Genomic DNA, 18,291 nt, shown 5'->3' on the forward strand with positions numbered 1-18,291 from the left:
AGTTGTGTGGCAAAAGGGCAGAGGAAGCAACAAAACTGATAGCTGGTGATACACAAAGGACAATCGAGAAGGCCACAAATTCCTGTCTTGAGTCAAAACAGACCACCAACACAGGCCCTGGATACTTTACTCTTTACAGCTCAGGCAAGATCTGTACACAGTTGGTCTGAGAACAGAAAAGCTCCTCGGTTACTATCAATGGATTATTGTGCTGACTCAAACAGATGATTACTGTCAGATCATCTGAGGACAGTTACCATGGAATGAACTTGCCCTAATGATTTCTGGGATTTGGAGTTTCCCTGTCCAATATTCAGTTATTACATAACCTAGCGGAGGGTTATTTTATAGGGTGACCTACTCCATCCCAATTACGTAAGGGAAGCTTATTGTCCCAGTCATCATTGTTACTGTAAGATGTTACCACAAAATCTTTTTTTAAACAGTATAAATCTGTTGTAAAAACCTGGTCTCACATATTGTGAGATATCAAAGAGTGCATCAATAAATTTTGGCTTCCAGTGGTTATGAAACCAAAATATTTGGGACAAAAATAATTATTGTGCAAACTCTCTGTCTGTTTTCAGTTTGAGCTAATATGACCCCCCTGGTCATAAAAAAAAGTAAAAGTCTTTGATCAAGAAGATCCCTCTAAAGGAAATAAAACTAAACATTGCAACAATGAACCATTAGAAAGTTCATTAAGAGTTCCCTGTAGCTGCCTTTGTCTCTGGAGCATTCAATCTCTCAGTCCATTTTTGGTGGCACGAAACAGTCGGTTGTGATCTTTGTCTCTTATGTGGCTACTGTGCAGGTCTCCTGAATTAAACAGGTCTGATGGTGCCCGAGGCTCTCTTCGCTCCCATCTGCATCCATGGATATCCCGCAGTGAAGGCAGGGACTGAACTTGGCCTTGATAGGTTGGTTATATTTTAAGAAACACCCCTTAGCCAAAGCCTCATTTTTTTAAAACCCCCAAATGTATGTATTTGCATGTCATTCACATGATCTCTAAAGTTAAAGAAAATCCCCTATAAAAATATGTTTTACACTTAAATAACGTTAATGAATACCCGATTTAAACCAATAACATCTGTTGTTACATTTGCTGTTTGATTCAATTGGTCTTGCTGTTACTCTCCCCACCACTGGCTCATGCCCATGTATAAGGCAGATAATGCATGCATATTATTTAATAAATGTAGCAATCAATTTTGAACATTCTGCCTCATCAGCCCTGGACTTGAGAGCACAGGCTGTAAACACAAAGCAATGTCAAATGTGATCTCTCAACACCAGCAGCTTCATTACTGGGAGAAGAACATCAGCTATGTTAGAATAAATTTACTTTGCATTAATTCTAATTGCGGCACCATTTGTCAAGGCCCTTATTTATACTCCAGTACTGAACAGTCTGGAACCAGTACCAAATTAATGCCTGCTCTCAAATGATAGGAGATGCACTGACTACAATTTGTGTTTTGTTTTTTAATAAAGGCTAACCTGCAACTTTCACCGTGATTTTCTAAGAACCATTACTGTCAGCGTGCACTCAATTTTTAAACTTCTCTAATTGGATTCTCTAATTAGAATAACACATTGCTCAGTTAATATTTTCTGTACAGTGACTTAGAGTAACCTCTACCTCTTTTACTCAAACAAGTTGCAATGTTACATAGTTAAACACTTTTTTAACAAATAAAATCCAACTTAGAATGCACTATTTTACACTTCAGGTTTGTGAAGCAGCTCAGCGCCTACAGCCCTAGCATGAAGTGGAGCTTATACTTAGAGACACCATCAGTCCATACTTCTTTGAAGTTTGATTGAAGTCCACCTAAAGGGTTCATGCATAGCTTGTGTACTATAATGTTTTCTCTCCATGTATGACAAATAAATGCAGACATCACAAAAGTGAGGATTCACATCACTCAGAGCCAAGCAGACTCATCAATCTGTAACATATGCATTTGCATTATGAGTAAAATAGATATATTTATCATATTATGTATTCTATTTAGCCCCCCCACCCTTAGACAGGGACACAGGTAAACACAGTTAACCAAAGTTACACTACCATGAACAATGCCATGAAGCTATTCTTCCTTTTCTCTCCGTCTTATGACTAGGGCTGCCACAAACAATTATTTTGATAGTCGACTAGTCACTGATTATTTTTGCGATTAGTCGACTAATCAGATCATCATCCATTGGACGTAAAACGTACAGCTTATTGCACCACCACCACTCGAGCATCTCACACTTCTGATAATCAGTTGTCTGCTTGATGTTTATTCAGCTGTGTAAAAACTATAACTTTAATCTCAGCCAAACCGATTTACTCAGGAACAAATAAAATACTGAAAAAAGCCAAACAATAACATTTTTAAGTTATCTAAGTGACTCATATATCATGTTTAACCTGAGTAGCGAAAGACATCAGTGGGTTTGAAAATGATTTGCCGGGAGTCCGGTATTCTCACCGGCTCTAGTGAGCCTTGAACCCCGGCTCGCTATCGAGCTGGTGGGTAACAGACATCTAAGAAAACGTCGGAGCGCTTTTGAAAGTATGTGGTGTCTTGATAAACTGAGCAGATATTTGAGGTTTACACAGCTACATTCTTGCCTGAAAATATGTTATACGTTTATTTTGTGACCCAGGAAGAATAATAAGAGTAATATTAAAACTAACTAGCTGCCGCCATTGTTGGAAACTGAGCATGGCCGCGCTATGAATTCTGGGATAGGTTGGGCCACGAAGCGACCCATCCTTCAAATCTGGGGAAATGAAGGACCCGTTTGTCGGCCGCATTTGTCGGAGTCTTTGAATTTGGACAGTCTTCGTCGTGTCGCTGTAAAGTAATCGGCCTACAAATGCAGGCACAGGAGGATGCGGTTCATGAATTTGGACACAGCTTCTTCTTCTTCTTCTTCTTCGAGGTTTAACGGCAGCTTGCATCCTCGTACATGCAGTGCTGCCATCTTCTGTTTCAGTCCGTTATTACACTCTTAAATCCTACTACTTATTCCTGCGTCTTTTGGGATCTTACAAAGCTTCAAACGACGCTTCGACTATTAAATTAGTCGTCGACGATTTTAATAGTCGACGTAATCGTGACTAGTCCACTAATCGTGGCAGCCCTACTTATGACGCACATGAATCTGTGTTTACATTCACGCACAGAGTTGCTGTAGTTTGCTTTTGCAACATCCATATGCATAAATAGATAGATGCATAATATATGAATGTATCACAGTTGAATATTACACACCCCCTCTTTTTTCAAAAATAATTTCTGCCAGATATTTTCATCTAATCAGCCCAATTTACTAGTTGCATGCCACAAAAAAAAGAACAGTGAGGGACAGCAGTACAAGTGACAAAGCTTTGTTATTTATCAAATAATGTGCAACACAGCGGTGTGCAAGTAAGGTAGGTGGCTTATGTTTACCATCTGTTACACTGGGGCAATGTGGGGGATGGAATTGAGAGGGAGAGACTCTAATATGAAGCCACAGAGGGCTGCCAGGCATTGTTGGGGTTTCTATCTCTGGAATCACTCTTTACACAGCAGGCTAACTGTGAAGCTATCGCAGAAGCTGCAGAATAGAGTGCCGACACTTGGCGTACACGCACACCTGGGAGATGAATGGTCTCCTCCCAGGAACAGGAACAAAACCATTGGAGATCGGGGGGGGGGGAGGGGTTCAGCACACACGGAAAAAGGATGAAATGAACGAGCTCCCGCCTTTAAATGTACACACGACAAAAATAACACTGCTGTAAGACACCAACCAGTAATTATTACTACTTACACATAATTATTATTTTTGCTGTTTAATTTGCTCATCTGTGCAGCAGCAGCATATTATTACACTGACACTATGATTTTTGGACTGTACTACATTAGTTTTAAACAGGCGTACCAAAGAAAACAGGCAACTCTGAAATCTGGAGAGTTTACTCAGGAGAACTGAAGGCCCTGGTGGTGTAGCACAACCACAGGTAGCTTGAAATACCAGACGTCAAATGCTTGTTGTCCAGAGTAACTGTTAGCCAACCATAATTAAACGAGCTAATGAGGCAAGCTTTAATGACGCACTACAAATGGTTATTAGTGGCTAAAACTCTGCATGCCCAATTTCCCCCAAGAGACTACTGCCACATTACAGGAGAATTTTGAGTATTTCATGGGAAACTCCAAATGATTCAGCATTAAAGCACTAAAGTAAAAAAAGGGTTGAGTTAAATCACTTCATCTATAATGATAACACTTTACTAACTACAATCCTGTACACTTTACATTTTTCTCTCGCTTGTTTGAAGACAGCTTGGGGAGGGAGCAGGCCAAATAGGGTATTAAAGACTTCCTCCCCCCCCCCCAAACAACATGTTATAGTTCCTCCTGGAGGATTTTAAAACACTCCCACGCCAGACAAGATATCTAATCTCTACAGTGAGTTCTGGGTCACCCACTGGGTCTCCTGTGAGCTGGGTGTGGCAGGAAACTGCCAAAGGGTCAAATACCTGAACCAGCTCAGCTGGCTGCTTTCAATGCCGTGTCCTACATTGGTGTCCCTATGGCACAACTGAATATTTCAGCCCCTCATTTTAGCCACTACTCAGAGTTCATGACCTCCGAGTGGTAAGTGGTGGAGAGTAGGTTCACTGGTTAAGCAGAAACATCGCCTTCTAGCTCAGTTCTCTCGTCTCCACAGAGTTAAAGGAAGCACCAATCAGATGGCCAATCTCTAGCTCCATCTTGCATCACTTGAGAAAAAGATCCTGGGATACTTTATTGAACTCCTTTATTAAAACTTTGTGTTACCAGTGAAACATAAGCAGTAAGTAAACTGGAAGTTCTTTCATTTTATTCTCCACCACTGAGAGAAACCAATTAAAGAAAACAAACCACACAAGTCCAGGGGACACAGCGGATATTTTAGTAGTTTGATGTGGAACAATGTATGATCTACATTGATACTCCAATATTATACTTGCACAGCATATTTAGGAAACCTAAGGAAAACCCACACAGACTGTCTAACAATTTAATTTTAAATAAAGTCCTGCTAGTCCAACTTTCCTGTTGACATTTTTCTGTGTTTCTTTGATCTTGCTTTTGTGCAGAGAAGCTAAAAATGGAGTATGATAATCTGCAGTTTCTAGAAGTGAAGCAGATGTTACCGCCCTCACAGGAAAAACGCAGGGTTGAGAACATTTACTTTGTCCAGATGAGAACAAGGTCCAAAATCAACACCTGTTAAATGCCAAATGTAGGTAGAATTTTCATTTGGTATGTAAATGTGCCACACTGGCTGGTAAATGTTAACAAAATGAATATTCAAGGTTTAAAGCACAATGCACAGAAATCTCTATCACATTTTGGCATCCTCCTTTTCTCCGTCATCCTCAAGTTCAACAAACAACGAGCAAATACTCACCAATCAGACGCAGAGTAAACTAAGAGGTTGATTTCTATAGACGAAGAGTTTTGCCGATTAAAACTTCTAAAAATTTAAAACCTTACCATTCCCTTTTGTACTGACCACTGATAAATAAACTGTATGTCAAAGTTTTAGTTTTAAAGTATTTCAGTTAATCAATTGTTCTGAGGACAGATCCCTCAGTACTACTATTTCAACACTTCGACTTGATCCTTGCTTTCTCAGCACGTCTTGCTTTCTGAAGCGTTACCTGGTTGCTAAGCAGCACTGCTGGATGACGAAGTGTACTCTTTGGAGGTTTCAACTTGCGTCACTAAAACCATGTCCACGTGGAATTAATGGCTCAATAAAGTTAAAAATAGAAATTCTTTAAGTACCCAACACGTTGGTGTTATTTCAACATCTATTAATATGTATTTTAGTACATCAAAGGTGTGCATTTATGTTCTCTGTGGTCTCATTTAGCGTCCTGAGCGAAAGCAGTAGTTCTAGTAATGACTGTAAACACATAAGCTGGTTTCCACAGAAATGTGTCCACTTTTATCGGCTATAAAGCTAAATCAGGATTTACCAAGCTATTAAGGTTCCCATGATAATTTTGTTATGATGATAGTGATTCTATCACAGTTAATACACTGCAAGGCAATTATCAGTGATACCTCACGATATCTGTAAAGTGACTAAGGAAAAATAGGCCTAGAAAAGCCAACAAGCACTGCATTTTATATGCATTACATTCGTGCATCATTATTATTCCATTTTGATAATAGTTTGATAAGAGTTTCCTCTTCACAACAACAAGGTGGATACCTTTCATTTAGTTTAGCTTCATTTACCTGACATGCATGAGTGATGCAGGGCGCCATAAAGCAGCAGCTCTAAGCCAAGTGGCTGCAAAATATCTATTCAGTGTACAGTCATACTGAAAGAGGAAGTCAGAATGTATTGCCATATCAATATTTTGTTCCATCTCTAAGTACTGCCCTGCAACACATTCGAGTATGTATAGGTGAGTGAAACCAAGCACAACTTCCTTGTTGTGCCATAAACTGGGAAGCAGTCTTTTGAAGCACAAGATGATGTTGACGTTACCATTATTACCTGGCAGCATGACAATCACCATGTTCTGGGGCTCACACTAAACAAGCAATGAAGAAAATGTCAAACAAAACAAGTGAAATGGTCTGCAGTTATACAGCACATTTAAATCTTAGGAGTTATCCAAACTATTCAAGCAAGAAAGCATTACTTTGGCTGGCTCACAAAAGAAAATACAAATACATAAATAAAATCACACAGTATTTAAAAATGTCTTTAGAGACATAAGAGTTCAGAACAGAGAGAAACAACCCTGAAACTGAAAAGCTGACTACCATTTTGTTCCATATGGGAGAGCAGCGTCACACACTGCTACCTTTCTCACGTTCACATCTTTTGTTAATCCTGGTTCTAACGTCATATACTGGGCTTAAAGGGCACATCAACCAGGTAGGTCCACTAATTGGTGGGATGGACTGGGATCCTTGCCAATCTCAGCGAGTGCAACCAGAAAGCAGAGTGACTGGCACTATTGTCACAGATGAGGGACTGTACAGCATGCCCACATGTGCTTAACTAAATCAAGTTAAGCGCATGTGGACAACAATGGTCACGGCTGTAACAAACCATTTCATTATTTTGAGCTGCTTGTCTTATTCTTTTATGTATGCTGACAATCTTCTGCAGCTTTCTTTAGTCTGAAGAACTGCTATGATTATTACTTCTACAGTGATCATCAAAATTAACCGTTTCACACTATAAACACTGTAAACCACTGTGTATTATTAGCAAACCTAAAATGTCAAAAGTAAAGTACGTCCTACAGAGAAGTGATCCATGGCAGTTTTATAAAGATTAATGTTGCTGATAAAAATCTTTAAGGTTAATTTTAAATACACTGCTGTTTAATCTACAGTAGGGCCAGTGACCGTAACGATGCTCATTAAAACAGGGTTTAATGAGCACAGAAAGAGGCCTACACCCTGATTATTAAAATACACCGACATAAACAACCAGAATGTCATTGATGCAGTGGTTCATCCACCAAAAGATCCATCACATGTCACAAGTTACTTCCCATTAATTAACAAACATGACCTTGGATTAACGCAATTTGGATGAATCCCCTGAGGTAATCACTGTGTCCAACTTTCACTCAAATCTGACCATTATTCTAAGACGAGGAGTGATTCTTCTGAAAACGGGGAAAAAAGTGCCCATGAAGCAACACATATGACCCTGAGCACGATTTGGATGAAGTAAATAGACTAAATTCCATTCATTATGTGATAATTTTGTATACGTTTGCTTAAATTCTGCACTGCTGAAAACTGCTTGTCCCACAAGCATGGCTAATGTATACTACTGTTGTTTTTGTATGGGCTATATGAATAAATTACTTTTTACTAAACCTGCTTGATAAATCTGACAGAAATAATACTTGTGAAATGTCTGTTTTTACGCTGATAATGAAAATTTTTCCAAACCCAAATTTCACTATTACATGGATATTTCTTTACTTACAGTGTGCTTTTCAGTACTCTTGTGCTTTCACAAGCAGGTTTTCAGCTCCTTTCTCTTACTGTTCCTGCCCACAGCTCCTCTTCAGCCCTGGCGGCTACTAAAACAGGGAAGGCATGATTAGTAATGCTTTCCAGCTGTGATGACCAGCCTCCCTTGAATGCTGCTCCTCCCCTCCCCTGCAGCTGAGCCACCAACCACACCTCACCGCATTAATAACAACAACAATAATAATAATTTAAACATTTCATCAAATTATGAATGGTTCTACATAACCAAGCTCTGACTCATTGTCAGAAATACTTGAATCAATTTCCCCTGTCAGTAAGAAAGTCATCTTCCAATGATAGAGCAATACACGTTAGCGGTCCATGCCAACAGACTCACACACCATTCTTGTTAATATTCAGACTCTGCGACTGGTTTGTCGATCTTGCTCCCACACAGCAGACTGAGTGCAAATGATAAAGGTTCTCTGTGGCAGAAAATCAATACTTGGAACAATACATTTTACAAACGGCCTTCAACTTTCCTCTCAATTCTATGCAGAAAATACAAACCAGTCTTTACAAATGCAGTGATAAGGCGAACATTACTCTAACTTCTTAATTACACAGACAACTATATAAATAAACTTTGTTAGCAGACTGCAATAAATTGGACATAATTATGAGATGACAGATCAGAGATTAGAATTTTGAGAAATCTAAAGCAGCCTACAGTCAAAATGACTATATGCTGCCCATTTAGCAAATGGCACTAACAGGAATTAACTTTTTTCTCAAAGGCTACTGGTTTCATCTGACTGAAGCTTTGCTCTAAGTCGTCAGAATGTCCCCAAACTCAGTGTGTGTGTGTGTGTGTGTGTGAGGCCTTTGATGTGTGGATATCACCCTTTTATCCCAGATACTTTTAAGCCTTATTAAAGTGCCAGAAAAATCACAGCCACTTACTTAAATTGTGTTCAATAAACTTCACCAGTAGCAGTAATCTGTGTAGACCAACAGCTAATTAAATTGATTTTTACTTTCAGGTTGGGGGGGGGATATAAACAGTAAAACCAATGGGCAATGAACAACGCTGTCACTGTCTATGCTCAGGTATATGATGTTGGCACTTAATGGCAAAACCATGCAGCCAAATGTTTAGCACATGTGGAAGCAACAAGTGGCTCTATACCCTTTGCCATAGCCTACACTGTAGCTTAAGGTACACTTTCCCAGAGAAGTAAACAATGTATAGTGACTAGCAAGCAATTTAGCTTCAAAAGGGATTTCAGTAAAAGTAACTGTTGTTTAACATTTATAAGCTCCAAGTCCAAGATGAACATTTCACTGCAGAGTAGGTATGTCACTAGAAGAGATGCTTACGATACTTTTCTATACAAAAATTATATTAAAGAAAAAAGTGACTGTACTTGTTTTTTTCCTTCTTCCAGAACTGAGAGGGGGACTGTAAGCCTATGACTTTTGTTTCTTTACATGCTGAAGATGGACAACCACAACAAGAGGAAATACTACACACAGAGATAGCAAGTAGTGCAACTGCCACCCTGACTCACTGATAAAGAAGGCAGTAAGTAGAACATAAAAGTACTTTCTGTTGTTATTCCTTACTTGTCAGTGTGATATCAATTACGCTCCATAAGAATTTATATAATGCTAATGTATTATAAATGCTTAAGCTAATGTAATGCAACGTTGTAACTCGTAGTAACATTAGTAGGCTACCTAGCAACAATCCTAATATTTCAGTCTTTATTCCATTAGGCCTAAAACATTACATTTTAACTTTCTTCTCTATGTCAGTAAATTCCTACACATAAAACTTCTGATCCAATTTCTGTATAGTAAGCCATTTATACAGTTTTCCAGAGTTTTTGTCCCCATTCCTATCTCTACATTGCAATCTTTGTATACACCAAAACCACTTCCTAATAAATGTAAGCACATCTGAGCAGCTCGCTAATCAGGTTTTTACTGAACACCACAAAAACCATGTGGGCTCAGCTGAGTTTACACAGAAACAAATGAGGGAATCAACCTTATGCAAGCATTGATTTGCCACTGGCTAAGATGGTTGATGTCCAAGCACAATGATGTAGACATCTAATCATGAAGAAGGTTGCATTTATCTCCTAGTCCTTACTTCAATTATTCCCCTGGCAAAAGTCTAGTTGTGACTGCACTGCCTTAAACCATTTAGAAGAAAATTAAACCTTTCAATAGGAAGAAGAGTCTTGTCATTTTGCCTCACCAATGTCAGTAAACCACGTCGGGTGTAGTGCAGATAGAAGTATAACACCATTATAGCTGGACAACATGATTAAGAAATGTTTATGATACCCTTTAGATTTAATCACAGCAGGTCAAATAGCATTGCATAATTTGTAATGTAATCAACCAATAACCATCCTGTAGAGCTTAATCACACAAATTGGAGACATATCTCACTCAATTTGGATTGTCATTTTCAACTGTGTTTCTACTTTTTACTTTAACATACAGAAGAATTATTCCTGGTGATTTCACCTCTAAACAAACTTATGAAGTGCTATTCAAAGTAAGCACTTTGAATTGGGTGATTTTATGCAACTTCATGCACACATCAGGGTTTTAATGGCTGCTATCAAAACGATGGATGATATCTAAATGAGATCAACATGAACTCAAAAATATCTGAGAACAAGTGAAAAGAAAACAGCATGTGTGGTTGTTTGGGCTGTACCCAGCTGTTTTGAATATTGAGATATTCATCTGTTGGGTTTGGTATTCAGTTTTTGAATAGTTTTCTTGTATATGTCTGTGAAGGTTCTCAGTCATCCAGGTCATCGTAGTCAAAGGAGCTTGCAAAGAAAAGCGTCTGGACTTCTTTAAGTTTACTTGAAGACGTTTCACCTCTCATCCGAGAAGCTTCTTCAGTTCTAAGGTCAAATGGTGGAGAGTCCCAGATATAAACCTAGTGGGAGTATCCCCCCACAGAGGGACAAAAGGACCCCCTGATGATCTTCTAATCGCCTGAGCCAAGGTGTGAAACTGGGTGTGGGTCCCAATCAGCCAGAGTTTCGGGTGTGTTCATTGTGAAACCTGGCCCCACCTTATCATGCGAATTCCTGAGGTCAGATGGCCCAGGATGTGAGTGGGCGTTAAGGCGTCTGGGAAGGGATCTCAAAACTGGATTATAGATGGCAGAGAGTTGGTGTCGTAAACCCCCGCCTCTGTTCAAAGATGGTCGCTCACAGTGGACATAGATGGCCTCTTTCACTCCTCTTTCAAACCATCTGTCCTCTCTGTCCAAAATGTGAACATTGGCATCCTCGAAAGAGTGTCCTTTATCCTTAAGATGCAGATGGACTGCTGAGTCTTGTCCTGTGGAGGTGGCTCTTCTGTGTTGTGCCATGCGCTTGTGAAGTGGCTGTTTGGTCTCTCCAATGTAGAGGTCTGGGCATTCCTCGCTGCACTGTACAGCATACACCACATTGTTAAGTCTGTGTTTTGGCGTTTTGTCTTTCGGGTGAACCAGTTTTTGTCTGAGCGTGTTGCTGGGTCTGAAATGCACCGGGATGTCATGCTTGGAGAAAACTCTCCTAAGTTTTTCTGATACACCGGCTACATAGGGGATGACAATGTTGTTGCGTCTGTCCTTCTTATCCTCCCTCGTTGGTGTCTGGTCTTCTTTTCTGTGCCTCTTTGCTGACTTTAAGAACGCCCATTTAGGATAGCCGCACGTTTTGAGTGCTTCCTTTACATGTGTGTGTTCCTTCTTTTTTCCTTCAGGCTTAGAGGGAACATGTTCTGCCCGGTGGTGTAGGGTCCTAATTACTCCAAGTTTGTGTTCCAAAGGGTGATGGGAGTCAAAGAGGAGGTACTGGTCCGTGTGTGTGGGCTTCCGGTAAACTTCGATGTTGAGTTTGCCGTTCTCTTCAATGTGCACAGCGCAGTCCAGGAAAGGCAAACAGTTGTCCTTTGTGTCTTCCCTGGTGAACTTGATGTTTTTATCCACAGCGTTAATGTGCGCAGTGAAGGATTCCACTTCTTGTGTCTTGATTTTGACCCAGGTGTCGTCCACATATCTGTACCAGTGGCTGGGTACTCTTCCTTTGAAAGAGCCAAGAGCCTTCCTTTCCACTTCCTCCATGTAAAGGTTGGCTACAATAGGTGACACGGGGGAGCCCATGGCACAGCCATGTTTTTGTCTGTAAAAGCCTTCGTTGTATTTGAAATATGTAGTGGTGAGGCAGAGGTCTAACAGTGTGCAAATCTGATCGGGTGTGAAGTTGGTCCTGTCCTCCAAGGAGCTGTCTTCTTGTAGTCGTTTTCTGACAGTCTCCACGGCCTCCGTGGTGGGTATGCAAGTGAAGAGAGAGACTACATCAAAGGACACCATGGTTTCATCTGGATCCAGGGTAAGTTTCTGGACCTTGTCTGTGAAGTTGGTGGAGTTCTTGATGTGGTGTGGGGTGTTCCCCACAAGAGGAGCAAGGATGGTAGCAAGGTGTTTAGCAATGTTGTAAGTGGCTGAGTTTATGCTACTGACTATGGGTCTGAGTGGGACAGCTTCCTTGTGGATTTTAGGAAGTCCGTAGATGCAGGGTATGGCATCCCCTGGGTAAAGGCGGTGATATGTAAGGCGGTCAATAATTTTGTCCTTTTCAAAGTCTTGAAGGCAAACTATAACTTTCTTTTTGTAGCTGCTTGTGGGGTCTCGCTTTAAGGCTTCGTAGGTATTGTTGTCACTGAGGAGAGTAGTGATCTTTGTATGGTAATCTGTAGTGTTTAGGACCACGGTGCATCTTCCCTTATCAGCTGGTAAAACAGTGATGTTGTGGTCTTTGCTCAGGGAAGCGACGGCCTTCTTTTCCTGTATTGTGAGGTTGGATGGAGGGACTTTGGCACTGGAGAGCGTGGCTGAGACTTTCATCCTGATTTGCTCTGCTTCTGTCTGTGATAATTTATTAATCTGTATGGCAGATTCTGTGGCTGTGATGAGGTCCACTATGGGCAACTGTTGTGGAGAAATGGCAAAATTGAGTCCTTTGGCTAATACTCTCTTTTCAGGTTCAGTGAGAATCCTGTCTGAAAAGTTCTTAACCCATTTCTCCTGACTGACTTCAGGTGTGTTTTCTTCTCTGGGTTGTGTAGGTTCAGGATGAGGAAGGAGTTTTCTTGTATAGAAATACAACACCTTAGATTGACCATCACAAACCAACTCTGAAATGGTCTAAATGTAAATCTCTGGTGTCCTACTGCTTTGCAACGGTGCCTTGCTCTCCTTCTTTCTCTACTGTGTTTGGGTGAGGATTCAGAGGAAAAAGAAATGAGAGGTCTTCTAACTTTCTCTCTGAGCAATCACAAGCAATTTACAAGTAAATACAGCCAAAATCACAGCACAGTCATTGTCTGAACTGTCACACTCAGACCCTAACAGAATGGAGTTATTTGCCTATTTTAGACAAAATAGGGGAATGACATCAAGAAGCAGGGTGACAAGTAGAGCAGGGCGATATGACCAAAAATATTTATCACGATACACATTTGAAAATTTGCGATAACGATATAACTGACGATATAATTGACACTAGACAAAATACTTTACAACTCCACAACTTTATTAGTGCAAAAAACCCCATCAATGTATTTTCACTTAAACAAGCAGCTGTTTTTTATGTGCATTAAAGTTATATAAAAATGTAACAGTGCAAATGCAAATTCCTTGCTGACAGTTTAACCAAAAGGCATTTCCAGTGGAAACTGGCCGACATATCCTCAGCATAACCATGTATAATATCCGCAAAACTTAAAAAGAGGTTATACACACACAATACGGTAATATTATATTGAAGCACAGTACATATCACTCCGCAAGGCTCCTGCCTACGACAGCCGTAATGCTCCGACAAGCCATCAAGCGGTGCGGCTTCGTAGCTTAGCAAAGTCGTACTAAAACATTTGAGAGATTTTCGAGCGCCGTGTACCACATAAAATCGTTTCGAGGTCAGTAAACACAACCAGAATTCATACATAAGGCACACGGGATTATAAGGGGCACTGTCGATTTTCAGAAAAATCAAAGGATTGATTTTAAGTGTGCCGTATTTTCCAAACAACACAGTAATAACGACGGCCCGCTAGCATGCTCTACCAAAAATAGTGCTTTGTTGTGTATCTGACGGACGAAAGCTAAACCAGTTTCACACCACTGAAGTTGCAGCATTTTTACAAACCAATTCTGGTTCATCCGTTTCATTTAACGATCTGCTTTCGCTCTTCTCATTCTGCGTCGCCGCCATGTGCGTTTGTAAACATAGGCACTGCGCATGCGCGTTTTACCCATATTCTATCGCGATATTTCATTTTCCTATCATTGCCCAAAATTACACCGGTATTACCGTGAACGGTATGATATAGCCCAGCCCTAGTGACAAGCCTGAGCTTTTATATGCAGGATGACAAAGACTACCCTCAGCCTGACATTTTATCAGCAGTCATCTGAGAAGAATTCTCAATAGAGCCACTAGCCAGACCAAATCAGCAATGTCGATCTGAGGAGCAAGACACAACAAGTGTCAGTAGAAAAAGAAACTGGAACAAGGTGGTAAGGATGAATTGGGAACATGGTACTAAAACTAGCCATGCATGCCCTGAAGTAGAACACCCCCAAGCCATGAGCAGGGCCAGCCATCCAAGAAGCACGTGGTAAAGACACCTTTGGCAGGGATAGCTCAGTAGGTAGAGTGGTTGCCCCATGATCAGAAGGTCGGGGATTTGACTCCACTGTACGGCTACCCTGCAGTACCCCGAGTACCGACCCTACACACTGCTCCCCAGGTGCTGCATTGGTGGCTGCCCACTGCTTCACTGGGTGAATGGGTTAAATGCAGAGTAGCACACGGGGTATGTTAGTCCACTACAGGGACTAACACATTTACATTATTATTATTTTTATTATTATTTAGCAGACACCAAAAAAAAAAAAAGATCTTCCTTGGAGCCAGCTAGAGGCAAAGGCACAAAGACCTCTTGTTGATGGCGCCTAATCCCACAGGCACAAATGGCTAAAGAAGAAGAAAATGAGCCTTCGTCTTTAACCAATTTAAATAGTGACCTGCTGTGACCACTGCGATATGAGCTGCATGTGCATTAAACAGTCGAAAAACAAAGTGGTCAGTGCTCACTTGATACTTGTCTTTATGCTTCTGCTCTGATCTAATTAATAAAAATAACAATAATCTAAATATGATATGCTAGCTCATTACACATTTAAAGTTTAAGGCAGAATTAATAATCAAGTAACTAATAAATGTATTTAGACTGGTCAAGAGAGCACTGGTTGTAGCCTGGACAGTTATATAAACACACAATTTGCGTTTGAAAGAGTCTGTGTGATTACACCAACTTGCAAACTCAAAGTTTGTGAATCGCGTCATAGGAAATGAGACTCCCATCCTTATCTAAACCATCACAGCAGGAAAAGTCACTCACTGCTGAACAAAGGTTGGCCAACTTGGACCAGAGACATCTTTTCTGCTGACAAACACAGTCGCTACCAGATGTGTTTGCCTAAAAGTAATAGGCAGCTTAGGAAAACTGGATGATAAACATTTTTATAAGCAATAATTCCAGCCTTTTAGGCTTACTTTGTCCCTTTTAATTAACAACTGCTTAATTATTTGTCCTGCTGAGTAGTCATATGAAACAATATAAACATAACAACTTCGATAAAAGGTGTAAAGACATGTTTTACTCTTTGGCTACTGTCCAGAAAAATCAAGTAAACAAGAAAAGAATCAATTGATTAATGAAAACTTTATCTTAAATGTTGCTCAACAATACTAAAATTAATCATCCAAGTTTGCTATTGGAATAGAAATCTAGTGACTTTGGTAGAAGACCTGTTTCAGTGAAAAGACCTTTAGATGAACCTGGAACGTGAAAGTAATGCATAATGAAGTAAAAGAGTAACAGTTGTGAGTTTAGCAGAATCCAAATGTTCAGTGGTGAACTTCTGATGAGGAATCTGTGAGTGAATAAAGAAACCAAACTATACCATAGGGATTACTGAACCTCCACAGGGGTGGCATGGATGTGACACTGTGATCCTACAGGGAGGTGAAGCTGCTGCCTTAATTCTCCACATTTAGCAGAGGAGATCCTTTCTTTTCTTTCATCACACTGTAGGTTTGAATCCTCCCAGTAAAAGGGTGCCAGGAAGTCAGCTAACCAGACATACGAGGGTGTTGAAAACGTCAGACGTAATGTCTGTGTGCTCCTGAGGATAAATGAATGGAGACTTTGTTCAAATGGCAAAGGGGAAAGGTGAAACCATGGGGGGGAATGTCTCAATGCAGGAGCACATACGAGCAGCCAAAACAATCACAATGTTCCACTGTGAGCACGAATACGTACAGACTCAATTAACCCAACTCCACAGCATAGCTCTGTGAGCAGCTAACCAGCACAGCATGAATTATTTCTTATTTTGGAAGGCAGCAGGTCTTTTACCAGACATACCCATTTCTATTTCATTTCACTGCTGACTTCTTTCACTCCTGTGCTATTGTACAGGAGTGAAACAAACCAGCTGTAGTGCTTAACACAGATTTAGATTCTATTGGTTATTTATTCTATGAGCATATGCACACCCATGTGTGCATACTGTTCTGTTACAGCTGTGCATGCTTGCACATGTACACTTGCTCACTGTTTATCACAGCTTCAACCAAGATGACTAAAAGAGAAATCTAAGTCAACAAGCTATTTCTAAAGGAAGTAAAACTCACAAGGTTTCCATTATTAACCGTTGTACCCAGATCGCTCAGGGTCTCTCACATGGTCTGCTTTCTGTACTCTGTCGCTCACCCCTGCGCTGCTCTGCAAGCCAGTCTGCTGCTGCAGGGGGCCCTTTATAACCACATTTGTACCCTAGGGATCCCACAGTGGAGGCTGTGGACCGACAGGCTCCACTGGTTGGGGCGAAGGGGCTTTAGAGTTAGAAGTCCCAGTCAGACAACCCTGTGTCCCCTGGAGCCCACATATGTTTTTTTCTGGGGGTTTTTTCACATACGAATTATATTTAAAGTATAAGGAAATCCCCCATAAATAGTAAAGTTTTAATCTTCAGTAAGTGCAAAACTTTTAAGTTTATGAATAATCAAGATGACTGACCAAAATAGTTGTGTTTATGATTTTTGCTGTAATCAAACAGGCTTCATACAGTTTAAAGCTTTAAAAAAACAAAAAACAAAAACAGAGCAATATAATCAAGGGTCTCTTCTGTAAGCCTCTAATCTTGCTGATGAATTCAATCTCCACCGTCTTTGACTGCAGTTGCCGATGGCAGTCTTTGTTCTGCTCAGCAGCCTTGCTAAGCTTGGCATAGCAGCACACGAACCAGCTCTCCACCTGCTGCCAGTTCTGATTAGAGTGGCCTTCTAGCTCCCTGTGGAGCTCCAAGCAGAACAAGGACTACCATCACCAGCTGCAGTCCAAGATAATAGATAGATGAGATCCTCCCTTAAAACACCTGAAGGATAACTGGAGGTGTTTGAACCAAACTGTCCAGTAAGCCACTCCGTAGGCATAACAAGATAATCAAAGGGCAGAGGAGAGCAGGTTAGCAGCAAAAATGAGACAGGAGTTGTCGACAATTAAACTGATAATGAATGGCATCGCCGTTTCAGAAAAAACAAAACAAACAAACAAACAAACAAAAAAAAAAAAAAAAAAAAAACGTAGCCTGTGTCTAAGAGGCTTTACTCTACTTCCTGATTATAAATACTATTAGCTGTGGTCACACCTTGAGCATAAGGATGCAAGTGAGTCTGACAAAAGATTACAGTAATATTGCAGAAGGAATTACAGTGCTCATCAAGGAAATGGACCCAGGATGAGATTTTGTAGAGTCTGTCTGGAATTCTCAAAATGAAAGGCCTTGCCAAATATTCACTAAAACTGTCCAGTCTTTTGCCAACATTCAACCACAGAACCACTTTTCTGCGTTTCCTAGATCAATAAGTCTACAACCTCCATAAAATGACAAAATCTGAAAAGCAACATGGAGTCTTAGCTTCTCTAATCTTGTCCACTAGGAATAAACAGGGACTCATCTGCTGAAAGGTCCTTATTAAAGCCTATAGCTAACCCAGAGTCACAGCAGACAGAAGGAAATTAAAAGCAAAGACACCAGGAAGAAAGCCATCTTCACTGGCATGACAATATTGCTGGTGCACAGTAAGCCCTGGAGACAGACCAGAAGTCAGTAGAAATAGATTAAACTAAATATAGC

General features: G+C 40.5%; 1 protein-coding gene across 2 annotated transcripts in view; it reads right to left on the reverse strand.

Moving 5' to 3' along the window:
• Positions 1-18,291, reverse strand: part of LOC146382820 (tumor protein p53-inducible protein 11-like) — a 40,214-nt gene that overhangs the window by 18,935 nt on the left and 2,988 nt on the right. Inside the window, exon 1 of one of the 2 annotated variants that reach the window (XM_084933753.1) lies at positions 8,011-8,134. The exons of the other annotated variant lie outside the window; for it this stretch is intronic. The gene's annotated coding sequence lies outside the window, so the exon portion shown is untranslated. Of the gene's footprint in view, positions 1-8,010; positions 8,135-18,291 lie in introns of those variants that run through there. 2 annotated transcript variants of the gene reach the window in all.

The sequence above is a fragment of the Perissodus microlepis genome, chromosome 7 (assembly GCF_051167445.1).
Source record: "Perissodus microlepis isolate ML-2025 ecotype Zambia chromosome 7, ASM5116744v1, whole genome shotgun sequence".
In the NCBI taxonomy this organism is placed as follows: Eukaryota; Metazoa; Chordata; class Actinopteri; order Cichliformes; family Cichlidae; genus Perissodus; species Perissodus microlepis.